At 38.2% G+C, this 17,042-nt stretch overlaps 1 protein-coding gene across 1 annotated transcript in view; it reads right to left on the bottom strand.

The window, feature by feature from the left end:
- The window catches only part of LOC308258950 (uncharacterized protein), a gene marked incomplete at both ends in the record, with an annotated part of 84,887 nt that overhangs the window by 30,874 nt on the left and 36,971 nt on the right, over window positions 1–17,042 (bottom strand). The gene's annotated exons all lie outside the window — the stretch shown is intronic.

A 17,042-nucleotide genomic window follows, 5' to 3' on the forward strand; every position in this document is an offset into this window, starting at 1 on the left:
TTTCAGGGAAATGGATGAACCTGGAGAGCATCATGTTAAGTGAGACTAGCCTATCACAGAATATAAAGGGTAATAAGTTTTCTCTCATTTGTGGATTCCAGGGCATAATGGGGATACCAGAGAAATCTCAGATAATGAAGGAAATAAGTCAGTGGAGCCAGGGAATTGGTCTAGGGGAAGAGGCAGGGTTGGCAGAGGGAGAATCAATGAACGAATAACTTCCACTGATATTATGTTCATATGTGAGAATAATACCAAAGCCAATCTCAATATTCTGTATAAGGAAGGGGGATAGCGGGGAGGGAGCCAGGGGGAATCTGAGCAAGTGCTGTGTGTATGGATGTCACTGTCACTTGGAACTAAATTATGATGTGAGAGTATAATGCAGCAATGAATGTATAAAATTAAAAAAGAAAAAAGAGCCCTGATTATTGAGGGTATTTTGAGACAAAAAAGGATATTTCAAAACAAAACAAAAATAATCATTATTTGTATGATGCAACAACTATCGATGCATATATGATAATAATAAATTGAAAGGAGAAATAAATTATTATATAATAATAGTTTGATATTTCAGCATCCCAATCTCAATATGTGATAAAACATTTAGATAGCTGTTCAACAAGTAAATAGAAGTCTTGAAAAATACCATGAATCAAAAGTGACATTTATAGAATACTTTATGCAATAACAAAAAGTGAAGATTCTTTTCATGCATAGTTGTTCTGTGTGACAAACTATAGACTTAGAAAGAAAGCAAGCCTCAATAAGTTTAAGAATAGTTAAATCCCACTAACTATATTTCTGAGTAAAATAGAATTCAAATCAATAGTCACAAAAGCAAGAAATCTTAGTTTTAAATAACACACTTCTAAATAACTAATAGGTCAAAGAAGAACTAACCAGAGAAATTAAAACAATTTTTATTTTATTTATATGTGGAACATTTTGTAAATGGCACACATTAGGACTGTGCTTGGTGCCCTACCCCCATTTCCTTCCCCCCTCCCAGCCATCTGAATATGTATAAAAGTATGAATAAAAATAGTTTAAACTATATGAAAATGAAAACACAAACTTTAAAAACCATAGCATGAAGGTAAAGCAGGGCTTTGAGGACAAGTTATAGTATTAAAAGGAAAAAGAAACTGGATGCTTTCCCTAATATGTGAAAACTAGGGAGAAATGGGTAACAGGAGGAACTCTAGATGAAGAAGGAGATCCTATAGAGGAGCAAATAAGGTGACCTAACTGAGGAGATGAGAGGGGGGAAGAGGGAAACTCTCCAAAGCACATGATGTACTTAAACAAACATATCAAAGTCAATCACTAAGTCAAGCATGGGAAGGAGGGAGGAGGAGGAAATGGGGTGGGGATTGGGTAAGGGCCAATTGAGTGATGTGTGCATGCATGTTTCCACAAGTCTTTTATCCCATTAAGATGTATGACTACAATCCACCAAAAAAACAATAAAAAAAAAGAAATGTGATTCTCTACCCATGTGTGGTGGTTCACCCTTGTAATTCCAGTATTTGAGAGGCTGAGACAGGAGGATTGCAGTTTGCAGCTGGTCTCAGCTACTTAGGCCCCTCTACAAGTTAGTGAGACCCTGTTTCAAAATAATGAAGAAAAAATGGGGCTAGAGGTGTAGCTCAGAGGTAGAATGCCCTTGGGTTTAATCTCTAATACTGCAAAAAAAAAAAAAAAAAGGAAATGTGGAATTCTAATAACCCAAACTTGTACAATAGTAGTTACAAAACAAAAGGCCAAACTTGAAGTAAATACATTTTTGGATGGATATGAAGTAAAGGCAGCACTTATACATCATTGGTTGGAATGTAAATAGTTATTAGCATTATGTAAACAACATGCATGTACCTCAAAAAATTAAAAATAAAATTACCATATGATATAGCAATCTCACTTCTTGATATATATCCAAAGGAAAGAAAACTACACCTCAAAGAAATATCTTCAATTCCATGTTCATTGCCAGGATATGAGAACAAGCTAAGTGTATTTCCATAGATAATGAATGAAAAATTAGGAAATTCTGCTTCCTGTGATAACATGGATGGACCTGAAGGACATTATAATAAGTGAAATAATGAGACAGAGAAAGATAAATACTTCATAATTTTACTTCTATGTGAAGTCTAAGAAGGTAAACTCATAGAAACAGTGAGTAAAATGGTGGTTGATAAAACTGATCAATGAGTTTAGTGGGGCCATGGAATATAAAATTAATCTATTACCATCAATGGTATATCTATACAATAGCAATGACTAATTTGAAAAGAAATTAAGAAAATAATTGTATTCATAGTGATATCAAAAATAAAAAATAGGAAAATTTATAAAATAGAAAATTTATATACTGAATTCCACAATCCAATGGAAAGCATTAAAGAAGCCCTCAATAAATGGAGATATATTTTTTGTTTACAGATTGGAAGACAATATAGAAAAAATATCAATTTTCTCCAATGAATCTTCAGTTTAAAAAAGAATTCTAACAAAGTTGCGAGCAGGCCTTGTTCTATAGATATTGATAAGCTTATTCTAAACTTTGGGTGAAATCATAAGAAACTTCATCATATAAGGCAAAATAGTTTTCTGTAATTAAGAACAATATATTTAAACCATAAATTAAAATATCAATAACCGTGACACCACTGAATTAAAATAACTAGTATGAAAATGGATAGCGCATATGCTGCTGTAGGTTAAGAGACAGAGTAAGACAGAAAATCACAGACTAGGCAAACATTAGCAGTTTACATTACTGAAAAAAAATTCAGATTTGGAACTATAAAAAAATGAAAAAGAGGCACCAACCACTGTCTGAATGTATGCCATTTTCAATATGATCCATATAAAAATAAAAATAAAAAATAAAAAGTGAAAACAATGGAAATGTAATAAAATATAAAATTTGTCCATATATGAATAAAAATTCATACGGGAATAAATACAAATATAAAATGGTGAGCATATGCAGAATAAAATAGATCTCAGTGGTTAGTAACCAAACACACATTAAAAATGATAAAACATTTCCTGTATATCATGTGGAATAATATTAAGAATTTGATAAAAAACTATTGGCTGGAACAGATATCAAAGTACTACTCTGAATCAAGGTTGTTAAATTATATGTGTCCTTTGGGAGCAACGGGGCAGAGCCTAATGAAACAAAATCATTTTGCCGGCAGTTCTAGCTTCTGAGATCTCTAACAGAGAAAAAGACTGCTCCTCCTAATGTTCACCTGTATCTGCATGAATCCATCAGTGCTGTAGTGGCCTTTGCTGAGACTGTCATTTGCATGATTCCCGTCTCTGCTGCCAGTTCTTCCTCCCAACCCTTTCTCTGTATAGATCCCACAGTGCTATTTCTCCTTAGCAATCTGATGATATGGCAGCAGCATCTTTCTTATGATAAGCAACAACAAACCCCTGTGATTCTTTACTGCTTTCAAATAAAGGATACCAATTTTTTTTCTTTATTTGAGATGGGGGGTCTCCTTCTGTTGCCTAGACTGCTCTCCAATTCATGAGCTGAAGTGGCCCTCCCACCTTAGTCTCCAAAGTAGCTGGGACTATAGGTGTGTGCCACCATGCACAACTTTAAAGGTCACATCTTTTCTTTATAATAAAAACCTCCTCATCATCTGGGCCCAGACAGCCACCATTTCTTAATCCATTTCTGTTGTATTTCTATGCAGGCACATGAGCCTTCCAGATCTACTTTGTTTACCATTTGTTTTTATACTTTCAAATACTGTATTCTATAACTGGATTTTCCTTTCCCCTCTCTGCAGCATCATACCTCACTTCAGACATTGATCCTCTATTCCCCGAATCCCTGTTCAAACACAGACCTGGGAGGGGCATTTACTCCTGCTAGTGCACAAAAGCATGATACTGTGATATTGTTTGTTTCTCTCAATTATTAATATTTCCCTCCATCCTCAATGGACAATTACCTTTTCAAAAGAAGATTTATTCATTCATTATTATGAATCCTGTTTCTGTTTTATTTTCAAATAAAATAGTTTCATAAATCTTTTAAACACTTTTATTTGGCATTTTTCTGCTTTTAAAAAATTCCCCTGGCTTTAATTTCTTTTTATAAAATGTCCATGTAGTCCTCTTTTTTCTTTCTCAAAATATTCCATCGCTCATACACATCTCGAATGTTTCTCCAAATTCCAAATTGAAAATCTCCTTTAATGCAGTTTTTTCTTCTCAACATATTTCTAGTTCGCACACTATACTTTTGAATCTTAGAGTCTCTGCATCTGAATGAAGTATAGTGTAGATGCATGTAGCTCTGAGTGACTGGGCTTACAACCAGAAGAACAAAGGCCCTGGATAAATAGCATATAATTTAAAAGAACATTCTTGCTCAATAAAATGTGTCACACAGTGGGTGTACTTGATAGAAATTAAAATCTGGGTATAGTAGTGCATGTTTGTAATCCCAGTACTTGTCAGGTTGAGATAGGAGGATCATAGGTTCAAGGCTACCCTCAACAACTTAGTGAAACCTGTTTCAAAAAAAAAAAAATCAAAAGGGTTGGGGGTATAGCTTGGAGATAGAATGCACCTGAGTTCAATCCCTAGTTACCACCTCCTTAAAATAAAAGGTAAATTTAAAAGGAGATTTGGGTCAGGTGCATGTCAAGAAAAGTCTATGAGGCTTTGTGAATCTATTTACGTCACAATATGAGAGCTTTCATAGTAGAAAGATTCACCCCTTCCTAGAATTTCAATAGCTGTCCCATAAATACCTCATTAGTATACAAAAGTCCATTCACAAATACTCACACTTGTGTACCCACACAAAACAGACATGCGCACATGCATTCACAAACAGCACACAATTCATACACACTCATAAAAGTACATATACAGAAGTACATATGCTCATACACACATGAAACATATTTATATTTCGAAACAGAAGTATTTTTGAGGCAAATATATATCAAATTCAAATAAAAATAAAAAATAAAATGTGCGTTCCTACTTGTATCCCACTTGAGATGGCAGATAGTAAATATATACTCATTCTTTAAAAAATGCCCTGATACATATGCATGTATTTACATGAGGAGGTGTGTGGAAACAAAAGCACCTGCACATACATATATGCTGCTGACACATACTCACGTCTACAAATCCTATGACAATGCCCTTAACCATTCTCTTGCTTCCTCACCCAATAACAACTAGGTAAATAGAAAGACAATAGTTTTTTTTTCAGTTTGCAGACAATTAGTAAGTCCTGCCCCTTCACACACACACACACACACGCCCCACACATACACACACATTCATTCATGAGAGGTTCATAAATTTCTCTTTACTATGCAGCACCCATACACGTATCATTTATACACATAAGTGCAGGATCTCAGAAATGTTTTCCTCTTGATATTTCATGTTACATAAACTATTAGGCCATTCTTATTTTACCATCACTACACGATGGACTGCTATAAAACAAGTAGATATCCAACTGAAATCTTACCTTCTACAAATTTAATTTTATGGATTCGAAAGTGAAAGAAAATTTACAAATACTGAAGATCTTCTGGTGGAAGGTAAACGTTTTATATGTTATTAAATTAATGTCCTGCTGCCTGAAACAAACATGACAGGCCATCGGATGTTTGGAGCAGAGGATATCTAGTCATAAGGGAGACTTGATGCTGGAGGATTGGAGAGATCTTAGCAGCCATCTCAAAGTGGCAGATATTATGAAAACATTTCCTCATTATAATTTGTGTCCGTCCCTAGTCCTGGCTATTAGGCTTTTTGTTAAAATTCCCCTTAGTATTTAACAGACCACAATTAAAGTGGTTTGGTCAGTCAGGGTCTTTTGTTGCAGATATATGCTGAAGTAACAGAATTTCCTCATGGAGCTGGGCGTGGTGGCACACGCTTGTAATCCCAGCATTCGGGAGGCTGAGACCGGAGGATCGTGGTTCGCAGACAGCCTCAGCTACTTAGTGAGGCCCTCTGCAGCTCAGTGAGACTCGGTTTCAAAATAAAGAATAAAAAATAGGGTGGGGGGTGTAGCTCAGAGGTCGAATGCCCCCAGGTTCCATCCTTAGACCCCCCCCCCCCACACACACACACAAAAAGAATCATGGGCAATGTGATAGAATTTATACCATAAAATCACGAAGTATTGAGATACTGGACAAAGACCAGAATAGTAAGCAATGGATAAGAGAACGGACTCATGTCCAAGGCTCTGACTGCCTCTCCATATCCTGGGAGACCCCCATTAACTCTGAATGTATTAAGAGAGACATCGTCAGTACTGAGCTGCAAGAAATCTGCTGAGAGATAGATGGTATATACCATGGATAAATTGCCTAACAAAATAAGAGATCAAATCAGGTACATTATGAATAATGAACATGATAAAATAGCTATGCGTAGAGAGAGCATAAATAGCCACAACGACACAAAAAGCAAGCATAACAACTAAGGTTAAGCACTAAAGCAATCTTGGGAAGATAATTGACAAAGTCATAGGGCCTGAATATAAACAATACCAACCCATATTCTTAATCTGTGATCTTTGTGGGTAGTTAGAGTAAAAGGTGACTGGTACTGTGGAATTCCATCTATTCACATTACTTCTCATGTGCATCTTTACTGGGGACATGCGTGGGATTCAGCTTTGCCCCAAAGAACCTGGGAACAAGGACTCCAGGAGATTATCATTGTTGAAGGAATGCTGAACACCATCTCAGACTGAAGGATAGAAGATTCCACCACTGCTCCTAAATACAGCATCTAGGACTTATGACCGTCAGTAAGTTTACAATGACAGTATACAATTTTGAGACATGCCCTCCGCCATATGTTTGGCCAGTGGCATCTTTCCTAGATGACTCAAGTATGGCATTCCGTGTTAGAGTCCTTTGTCTCCAGTTGTGTAATATGTTTACCCAGTTCCAAAGACTACATGCTGCTTTGTAGCCCTCATCTTTGTGCTTGCAACTATGTTTGGTTTCTCTCCCTTCTTCCACTCCATGAGCCAGTTTAACCTTGCTGGAACTCATATGCTACCAGATCCATCAGACATTCTCATATATTGCTCCTTCAGGTGAATCATCACCTTTCTGCCATCTCTATACACGATCTCTTAACATCTCCTTGCCAGACAGCAGAAACCGGCATTCTGTGGTCACCCTTTCTGTGTTTTTTTTTTTATTACTTTGTGAGCTATTTGAACACAAAAGCTATCTTATATATTTTTCATGACTATAAAACATCATCTTTCCATTATTATTAACATAAGGTTGAATCCCATGGGCTGTTTTAAAATATTTGCTTATATAAAAATTTATCTCATTACCAGGATTTTGACTCTCATATCTCCTGTATCTTTCACTAAGGGAACTATCCTTTTCTTATTTCTTCCTGCACCCCACCCTAATTGAATGTAATTCCTCAGACCCAGTCGATATTTGAACTCTTTAAAAAGAGTTGAATTCTTTCTGAAAAGAGTAAATTTCTGAGAAGGGTCTTTTCCCTGTCTCCTTCCTGTCCTTCCAGACTCAGAAATGGGAAATTTTACACCTATATCCCTTTTTTCTTCTCCTCTTCACCTCCCCACCTCCTTCCCTCTCCACATTCATTCTGTCACTGTCTCTCCCCGAGTCTTATAGTTCTTGCCCACACCTGCTTCTCCCTTTGACAGTTCACTCACCACGCCTGGCTTCTCCCAGCGACTTGCACACACCTTGGTGTTGTGGCACACTCCCTTGGTGGTATTCTTTATGTTACTCTAGCTGTACCACATCTGGAGGAATGGATGAGGTGTGGGGATAGAAAAGTTGAGCACAGGTGTTTGGACTCCCCTTGCCAGAGCCCCATGGGGGATCCTCAATGAGAATGCTGTGGTTAGTTAAGAGCCTGTTGTTCTGCCCCACAGACGGACCACAATGAACTCTGGATTGCAGCAGAGATGGAAACTTCCGTCCATCTCTAGCATCCAGTCCTGCTCTCATAGCCCATGGAGCAGGTCCCCTCCACCTCACACTAGTTTGATTCCTGTAGACCCAACAGGCCCTGATGGACTGTCTTCCCCTGACCTGTCTGCCCTTTTGCCATTAGCACTATCCCTCTCCAGCCTTCTTTTTCAAACAGTAGATAATGAGCCCTATAGAGTGCCCTGGGGCTCATTCCTCAGGGGCACCTTCTGGTTTGCTGCTTCTGGTTTTGACTAATTGTCATTAGCTCGGTGTGGTACCACATGGTGCTAATAGTAGCAGGGTCACAGGTTCCATCTCTGCAGGGATCATTTATTCACTTTGCTTTGTACCTTCAGACTCAGGCTAGAATCAACTCAAGGACTACCTGTGCTACAAAATGATACCCCAAGTCTTGCTATGGTTTGATCTCCATCTCTGACCATGTGCACAACACTACACACAAAGGCAAATATCTCTGAATTGCATCAGCGAATTTGACGGCTGAGGCATTTTCATTCCTTTTCTTTCTCTTCTCTGTACTTTGCTGTTTTTTTTTTTTTTGTAATTTTCCCTCCCAGGTCTTGTTCTTAATAGATGCTTTGTTTTTTGATGGATCATGTATCACCCACACTCCCTAATCTGGCCTGTGGCTTTTCTGCCACACCCTGGGCATGATCAGAAAATCCCTATAGACAGCTTGGACATTCATTGTGTGCCAGGCATCTCCTGCTCCTCCCTCCCTCAGACAGTTCGAGGCTGCTTTTGTTCCTGTAATCCCCACAACAGGCCTGGGTAACCGGATCCCACCTGGAAGGTTTATCCTGGCTCGTCCCTGTCACTCCTGTCCTCCCTTTCCAGGGATGGTGCATTAATCTTTCTATCCTCTGGGTACAGCCAAACGTCTCCTAGACTCAGGTTACTGCATCCCTCCGCCCACTTCTTTCCAGACCACTTTAGCTGGCATAATATGTTGGACCTGAAAGCTGTCCTCAAACTTACCAACTACAGTTTAGCTCTATGGTAAATAGAATGGGGGTTATTGATTGAATTGTCCGTGTCTTCTCAGGACCTACACAGCTTCATATCCAGGTCCCATTGTAGGCTTCCCCTTCAGCTCAATGTATCTTTCTCTATCCTTTCATCACTGAGACCCAAGACTGCCTTCTCGCTGATCTTCCCTATGGGAAGAGTTCCATAGCTATCTGCATTCTTTTGTCCTTGATATACAGGGTAATAATTTATCTATATGACAAACAAACCTGTCCTAATAGGATAGAGGGTGTCCTTATTTTTTTTCCTTTTTTTTCTCTTCTCTGGTCCCTCTTTTTTTTAAAATCTGAGATCAACATGTGCATCATTTTGTTCTTTTAAGGAATTCACAGTATGGTGCTTTGCAGTTCAGATTTAGACTAATTTTGGTGACAATCCTCACTTTTTTACCTTGTTGCTATAAGGATGTGGATAAGCTACCTGACACTTCAGAATCTCTGAAATTCTGTTTCCTAATCAGTAAAAAGAATTCAAACATAATGATAGTGGAGTATCCAGAACAATGCATAAATTCCATTTTTATAATATGCTTTGCATTGATCTCAGGTCCTCAGTCTTCCCCCTTTTCTGTCTCAACAGAGCATATGTTTTTTCTCTTTTACTGGTGTATTGTAATCATACATCTTGATGCAGTTCAGGGTGATAGAGACACACATGCACCTGTTGTGCCCTCCCCTCGCTCCCACTCCACCCCTCCCCTCCCCACCTTCCCGTGCTCAGCACAGTAACTGTCTTAAGTGAGTTTATAAATGTCCATCATGCCCATCAAGGTGCTTGCTCTTCAAGTCTTCCTCCCCTTCCCATTTCCCTCAGTTAACTTCCCTCCTTTTCTAAGATTCAGGTTTCTCCTTTGTCTCAAGTCCTTTTCGTGTTCCAGTTTCTCCCTGGCGTTTACACATGAGGAAGAACATCCAACTCTTCAACTCTTCATTTTTTGTCACTGACTTGTCTTAGCATAATATTTTCTAGTTCCATCCATTTCACCCCAAAAATGCAATATTGTCCTTTATGGCTGAGTAGAATTTCATTGTGTATATATCTGATAATTTTGTCATTCATTCATCAGTTGATGGAAATATCGGCTTGTTCCACAGTTTGTTAATTATTAATTGTGCAGCTACAAACATAGATATGCTATGGTAGTCTGATTTCAATTGTTTTGGGTAGATACCCAGGAGTGGTATAGCTGGATCGTATGGTGGGTTCATTTCCATTCTTCTGAGGATCCACCACAATGATTTCCAAAGTGTTTGCACCAATTTTCCATCCCATCAACAATGCATCAGAGTTCCCACTTCTCCACATCCTCACCAGTATTTATTATTGCGTTTGTTTTTAATGAATGCCATGTTTCTTGTTTGTTTGGATATGTTTCAGAATTTGGATATGTTTCAGAATTTGGATATGTTTGGATTTGTTTGTTTGAATATTGTTTCAGAATATGTAGTAAACAGGAGTGATAAAACTCTTTCCTAAGAATTTAACTCCTAACCTGGAGTGGTGGTGCACGCCTGTAATCCCTGTGCTTGGGAGGCAGAGACAGGAGGATCGCGCAGGTTCAAAGCCAGCCGCGCTGGCTTAAGAGACCCTGTTTCCAAATAAAAAGTATAAAATAGGTCTGGGAGTATAGCCCGGAGGTATAAGAGCTTCCAGGAACCCCAGTACCATGCACACAAAAAAAGAATTTAACTCATAGTTGGGACTGACAGAGAATAAATGAGTAAACAAATTATGACAATTCTATTTGGCTCTATATAAAATATATGAGACAATCAGAAAAGGGTCATGAGATAATAAGTGGAGAGTAGCTGAATTCTATGGAAAGGGTGATGTTTCTGAAGAGGTAATATTTAAGCTGAGACCTATATATGAAAAACAAACCAAGAGAAAGATATGAAGGAAATGTGTTCCACGCCAGTACTAAGGTGCAAGGTGAGACAAAACTTGCCACTTCTGAGGAGCAGAGGTGCTATATGTTTTTGTAGTAGAAGAAAGGAAAAAAAAATACTAAAAGACAATGGATATATTTACTTATAGATAGACACTATTTTAAGTGCATGGAAACACATTGGGTGATTATTTTCCACTTTTGGTACTAGGGATTGAACCCAAGGACATTTTATCTCTGAGCCATACCTCCAGCCCTATTTTATTTTTTATCTTGAAGCAGGGTCTCACTAAGTTGCGGAGGTTCTCACTAAGTTGCTGAGACTGTCCCCAACACTGCAATCCTGCTATCTCAGTTTCCCAAGTACAGGTGTGCACTCTACTACATTGGGTATTTAAAAAACAGTAGGTTAATTAATAGAAATACTACCATAGACTATTTGTATACATGTGAATATATACCAATATCCATCTGGGTACTCTGTATTGAAGGGAAGGGAAATGGGAAGGGAGGCACCGCCAAGAGCATGTGTATGCATGTCATTGTCAACATGATTTACATTATGACGTGAGACTGTAATGCACCAATAAAAGCACAAAATGTATTAAAAATAGTTGTGAGAATATGTGGTTTCTGGTTTAAAAAATTAGTTTCCATCTGCTATGTAGAGTAAGGATGGACTTTGACAGACAAAAACAGAAATAAAGCTTCTGAAACCAATTGTGGTTTAAAATTTGTGTGTGACACCACCATCCTTTTATTCTATTTGGGAAAAGTTATAAAATTGTCTTTATTTTCCTAACCTATCACTAAATATTTACTGCATTCCGCTGAGTCTCCATGGTGCTGCTAATATTGTAGCTTGTTTTTCTGTCCTATTTTCTAGCCCTAACTAGTGCTACATTAACTTTGTTTTCTCTCCAGTTTTCAATTGTCTTCTGTATTCTAAAGAATAGGTCTATCTGGATATGGTGTCACATACCTGTAATCCCAGTACTTGAGAGGCTGAGATAGAAGAATCACATATTTGAAGCCAGCCTCAGCAATTTAACAAGATTTTCAGCAACTAGGGAGACCCTGTTTCAAAAAAAAAAAAATAGGACTGGAGGTATAGCTCAGAGGTAGGATGCCCCTGGGTTCCAAAGTGCAAAGACTTTGGAAATCAGTGTGGGGGGTCCTCAGAAGAATGGTAATATAAACCTACAATGTGACCCAGTGATACCACTCTTGGGTATCTATCCCCCCCAGATTAAATCAAACTACTCTTGTAACACACGCATATCTATGTTTGTGGCAGCAAAATTCATAATACCCAAACTATGGAGCCAGCATAAATGTCCATCAACAGATGAGTGGATTATAAAATTATAGGACACACACACAATAAAATTCTACTCAGCCACAAAAAAACCAAAATTATGTCATTTGCAGGGATATGGTTGGAATTGGAGAATATTTGTATGCCTTCTAATCTTTGGTAAAATTGAACATTTGGAAAAAAAAAAACAGCTTTCTCTTAACAGCCTTCATCTACTGCTCTCTGCAGGGAAAGGCCTTCATCTGTCAGCCAGGCGGTCTAGGATCTATCAAACCTTTTCTGACCTCTTGTTCCACCTGGTGTCTGTGTGTAGTATTGCAGGTGTGACTTGCTGTGGTCTTCCTTTCTCGCTTACTCTGGGGCAGATCAGTATGTGCACCAAGCAAGTCCAAACAACAGCCCTTGAGCATCCCCAAACCAATCCAGAAAACTGAAATCGTGGTTCATTTCATTCTTTTTTTCCATTCAAAATGAGGAGCCCATGGATGTGTGTGTGTGTGTGTGTGTGTGTGTGTGTGTGTTCTTCCTGGTTGTAGGCATGATTTTGGGTAGGTGGAAGAACACAAATGGGAGGGCAAAATTTCATGACTTTCCCCAACTTTTGCTGGGGTGGCTACATGGTTTTACTATAGCTTCTGATTTGATTCCTAGCACTATCACAGAGAAGACTTCTCCTGTGCGTTGTTTTAACTAGTGTCTCTGTGGAAGAAGAAGGACCCAAAGCTTCTTAGTCTGCCTCTATTTGTTATAAAGTCTTTATTTTTAATTTTTATTTTAAAATTTGTGTACTTTCTCATATACCTAACACAATGACTTTCATAGAGGTTTTGCTCAGCTACTATTTAATAGATCTACAATGAATGAAGACAGAAATTTTTCAAGAGGATGTACTAACAGCTGTAAGTGAACTAGGTTAGCAAGGCAGGAACTGGCAACATAGAAACAGTCAGAAGTTCAGTTCAGTTGTCAATCTGTGCACTAAGTAAGGCAAAACAGAAACCAGTTCACTGAGTAGTCCCTAGCCAAGCCAGAACACTGAAATCATGGTCTGGTTTATTCTTTGTTTCTATTTCAAGGGGTGAACCCAAGAGTGGGACTCCTGGTTGCATGTGCAATCCTTGGTTACAACAGGATCTAACAAGTGCCTGGTCTTGGGCTAACGGAGTCATGGTGTAAAGAAGCAAACAGAGGTAAAAGCAGGCATATGTAAGAAGCATTTTAAAGAGGATACCGTCAGGGCATTATGCAGTACATTTTAGCTCCTCCTAGTGCTATTGTAACCTATCAGCTCATATTCACATCTGCTGGCTATTTGCACAACGTAATTGCCTTAATATTCAATATCAATAACTCTCGCATGAAATTCTCTATTTGACCCTACATGGATTCTATACAAATAAAACTAATGATTTCATAAAATGAATGAATATTATGTGTGAACTTATGCTTATGTAGACATAGTAACACTCTGCTCCAAAGCCCATATTAACACATACCCTAAGCCTTTACCTCTACCAATTGTTTTTCATTTCACATTTTTTCCTGAAGACATTCTATTATTTATGTAAGATTTCAGAGTGCTCTTCTTTCATAAATGCTTATGACACATATTTAAATATACTTGCAGCACAAAAATACTGTATATTACTTCTCTGAGAGTTTTAACCAATATTCCTTAAATCTTTTTTTTAATTTTTATTTATTTATTTATTTTTATTGGTGCACTGTATTCATACATCATAGTGGGATACATACTTTTGTAGACATACATGCACACATTGCCCAGTCAGCCCTCACCCGATCCCCACCCCGTTCTCTCCCTATCCCTCCCTCCCATGCTTGGCTTAGTAGTTGACATCTAGTATTATGGCAATTTATCTAAAATTAAAAATGATAATCTCACATAACAGTTTCATTTGTCTGATACCAAGCTTTTGATGACTTAAAGATAACATTTCAATATTTCTTTTTGCTTTCTTTCTTACCAGAGAATATTTTTTTCTATTTTTTAGGTGAAACTATCATATATTTATATATTTATTTTTCAGAAAAAAATCTATCCTAATATGGAATATGGACTCTAGGTACCCAAAACGATCTTGAAAAAGAACAAAGCTAGAAGATATATATTTTCTGATTTCAAACCATATAAAGCTACAATAATTGAAACAGTGTAGTACTATTTTAAAGGCAGATATATAAACCATTGGAGTTAAATAAAAGCCTAGAGCTAAATTCTTCCCTATATTGTCAAGTTATTTTTGACAAGGTTTCCACGAACATTTGGTGGTGGAAATATTAATCTTTTAACTAAATATTATTAAAAAATAATAATTACATGGAAAAGACTAAAATTGGACCCTTACCTAATCCCATATACAAATATTAACTCAAAATAGATAATAGACCTAAATATAAATCTTAAGACTATAAACTTTTAGGAGAAAATCTGGGTCATTAAACCTCACAACATTGAAATTTGGCAGTGATTTCTTGGTTATGATTTCAATGACACAGGCAACAGAGGAGTATACAAACTCCCTAAAACATAAAAAAATTGTATATCCAAAGACAATGTAAACAGAGTTAACAGTTACTAATAGAATGGGATAAAATATTTCCAAATGCTATATCTGAAGGTATATTAATATTCCAACTAGAAATCCTAGAAATTAACAACAATAAAGGCAAACAATACCCTTTAGAGATAGGTAAAAGACTAACATAAATAATGAATCTCCACAGATAACCAATCTTAGTTGTCTGTTGGATGGAAAATCTTGTTTCTCTAGTTCTGGAGTGTGTTACCTATTTCTTCTTTGTAGTTAATCTCTTTGAGTGCTGGTTCTCTAGTGCTGGTTTTGAAGACATAAATTCCTTCAGTTTCTGTTTGTCATGGAAGCTTCTTATTTCTCCATCTAATTTGATAGAAAGTTTTGCTGGGTAGGAAATTTTTGGCTGGAAGTTGTTTTCTTTCAGAGTTTGGAATATGTTACTCCAAGCCCGTCTGGCTCTCATAACTTGGTTTGGGAAGTCTGGAGTGATTCTAATTGGTTTGCCTCTGAATGTCACTTGGCCCTTTGCTTTTGTTGCCTTTAAGATTCTCTCCTTGGCTTCCACATTGGTCATTTTGACAATTATGTGGCGTGGGGATCCTCTTCTCCGATCCTGTCTAAAGGGAGTTCTATAAGTTTCCTGGACCTGTGTATCGACCTCTTGCTCTATGTCTGGAAAATTTTCTGCTATTACTTCCTTGAAGAGATTGTTGATCCCTTTAGTTTCACTTTCTTTTCCCTCCTCTATTCCAATTATTCTTAGGTTAGCTCTCTTAAAATGGGCCCATATTTCTTCAATATCAGATTCCTGCTGTCGGATATTTTTTTCTAGATTAGAAACTATGCGTTCATTTTTGGATTGCTCCTCTTCTAAGAGCGAGATTCTGTTCTCCATGTGTTCTAATCGGTTGTTTGTGCTTTGAATTGAGGCCTTTACTTCATTAATTGCATCCTTTATCTCTTTTTGGCTCTCTGAGTTCTTTTCGAAGCACCTCTATTATTTCTACAGTTATTTTCCTGATTTGATCTTCTAGAAATCTCTGATTTTCAGTTTTATCGTGTTCTGATATTGTGGGGTTGTGGGCATTCATTGCTCCAGTATTATTCCTCTTTCCCATGATTTCAGATGTTTGTGCCTTCTCTGGGTTCTTCCCTTGGGTCACTATGACTTCACTTAAGGTGTTCTGGATCTCGAGTCAGTAGTATCTCAGACCCCACTACTCCTTTACTGGGTTTTATTACAGAGTTCCGACCCAGAGAGTCGATAGAGGCTGCTTTAGACTGTGGGGGGTGCCAGGTTGCACGTTCTCCTATGGTGTGATATCTCTGCCACCGCCCCTACCCCACTGGGTCAAGTCCCAGGGAGTACAGTACTGGGATTTCTCCTCTGTGGCCCGCAATTTTACTCACTGTTCTTGAGTTCGCAGATGTAGCTGTACTGGCCTCGCTGAATTCGGTGCTGCTGCCGCCGGTGGCAATATGGCGCCGCTGCTACGCCCTGGGCAGTGGGGCTGGTGTTTTTATTCTTGGTTTTGATTTCCACTCTGAATTCCTGCAGCGTGTGCTGAGCTCGGCCACTGGGAGCTTTAGATGCTCTCTGCGCGGAGAAATCCCGCCTGGCTGTTCCGCAGTGGCTCACCTCGGCTTGCTGTAGCCATCCCGTGAATTCACGGTGCCACCGGCAGTATGGCGCTGCGGCCGCGTCTGCCGCGTCCTCAGGCGTGAGGCCGGTTATCTCCTCTGTGGCTCTGTTCTCAGTCCGCTTTCTCTCTGGAGCCTGGTAATTTTTTGTTTCACTGGTGATGGTGTTTTCTGGCTATGAAAGGTGCTGATTTTGTGGTAATGGAGATTGGTTGTTAGCGGGGTTCTTATGCCCCACTTTTCTCGGTCGCCATCTTCCCGGAAGTCCCCCCAATATTCCTTAAATCTTTAATGGCAACATTTGCTCATCATTGATTAAAAAAATGAGTACAAAGACATGAGGATATGTTTTCAAAGTGATTAATGGAGGAGCTACATCTGAATATGTGTAAAAGTATGAATGTAGCATGGTTAACCTGGAACTCATTGTTTGGAGGGGTGAAGGGAAGTTGGGGAAGGAGAGGGCACCAAGCACATTATGATCGTATGCCATTTTCAATATTATCCACATAAAAATAAAAATTGTGTATTGAATGGAATCACAGGAGTCAAGTAAATATTTGTCTGATATATGCAAATCTTACATA

This window comes from Muscardinus avellanarius (genome assembly GCF_963383645.1).
Source record: "Muscardinus avellanarius genome assembly, chromosome: 1".
NCBI classification, from domain to species: domain Eukaryota; kingdom Metazoa; phylum Chordata; class Mammalia; order Rodentia; family Gliridae; genus Muscardinus; species Muscardinus avellanarius.